Consider the following 243-nt stretch of genomic DNA (forward strand, 5'->3'; position numbering starts at 1 on the left):
AATGAAAACCATTCCATGATGGTTAAATGCCTTAGTTTTTCATAGCTAATGCACATGTGAGGGTGGACAATAAATGCTAAACTAGGTTGTTTTTTAAAGAATGAACAAAGTGCTTTGAGATATTATGGATACATGAGCCTGAACTGTGCCAAACACTTGAAATTTGAACTGTGGGCTTTTTCAAAGAATCTATTATTATATTACTCTTCAAAAATAAGTTAAATAAATCATGAGAGTCAAGTC

Source organism: Electrophorus electricus, chromosome 2, assembly GCF_041902795.1.
Source record: "Electrophorus electricus isolate QZ-2024a chromosome 2, ASM4190279v1, whole genome shotgun sequence".
Taxonomy (NCBI): domain Eukaryota; kingdom Metazoa; phylum Chordata; class Actinopteri; order Gymnotiformes; family Gymnotidae; genus Electrophorus; species Electrophorus electricus.